The sequence below is a fragment of the Limulus polyphemus genome, unplaced genomic scaffold (genome assembly GCF_000517525.1).
Source record: "Limulus polyphemus unplaced genomic scaffold, Limulus_polyphemus-2.1.2 Scaffold1382, whole genome shotgun sequence".
Classification (NCBI taxonomy): domain Eukaryota; kingdom Metazoa; phylum Arthropoda; class Merostomata; order Xiphosura; family Limulidae; genus Limulus; species Limulus polyphemus.
Genome location: NW_013666992.1, coordinates 169676 through 170355, shown reverse-complemented (window position 1 = coordinate 170355; position 680 = coordinate 169676). Strand labels below are relative to the sequence as shown.

Here is a 680-nt window from a genome sequence, read left to right as displayed (position 1 = left end):
ACACACACACACACACACACACACACACACACACACACACACACACACACACACAAGTAACTCACTAACTAAATATCCTTGTCTTCTCTTATAAGAATATTCCTGTCATTTTAAAACATATAGCACAGAAAGGTTATCACCAACAAAAACATAGTCCAAAGAAAGTATTAAGCTTGTTTTTAAGCTTTGTAAACTTTGCATTAGAATACTGTGTTCTTAACTATGATATTTTCAGATATCTTACATTACTGCTAACCCATGTGCTAATTACTTTACAATGACATAGGTAAATGAGTGTTTTCTATTCAGTCATGTCTAGCCATATGTTCTCTTTTGATTGTAGGCTAAGATTTATTAGTTACTGTCCAACTCACTTGGCTGTAGTATCTATCATCAAAGCCTTTGAACACAGATTTCTTAAACAGTCATTGAAGGGAATTAAGTGACATGAGAAACAGCAGGCTCTTGTGGGATGTTAGGGTCATAGTAAATATAAACCTGTATTTTCATTATAGTGATGAGTAAAGTACTGAAAATATTTACTTGAGTGAAAGCATTGTTACTCTAGAAAATATTCACTCAAGTAAAAAGTAAAAGTACCCGTTGTTGATGACTACTTAAGTAAAACTACTGAATATATATATATATATATATATATATATATATATTAGTTGTTAGTA

The 680-nt window shown here is 31.2% G+C and overlaps 1 protein-coding gene and 1 long non-coding RNA gene across 3 annotated transcripts in view; one reads left to right on the top strand and one right to left on the bottom strand.

Annotated features, from left to right (window-relative positions):
- LOC106463345 (cofilin/actin-depolymerizing factor homolog) overlaps positions 1-680 on the top strand; it is a 32044-nt gene that overhangs the window by 7987 nt on the left and 23377 nt on the right. The gene's annotated exons all lie outside the window — the stretch shown is intronic.
- Positions 163-680, bottom strand: part of LOC111086743 — a 22734-nt gene continuing 22216 nt past the window's right edge. Inside the window, exon 3 of the long non-coding RNA XR_002611471.1 lies at positions 163-627. This is a non-coding gene — a long non-coding RNA (uncharacterized LOC111086743). The remainder of the gene's footprint in view (positions 628-680) is intronic.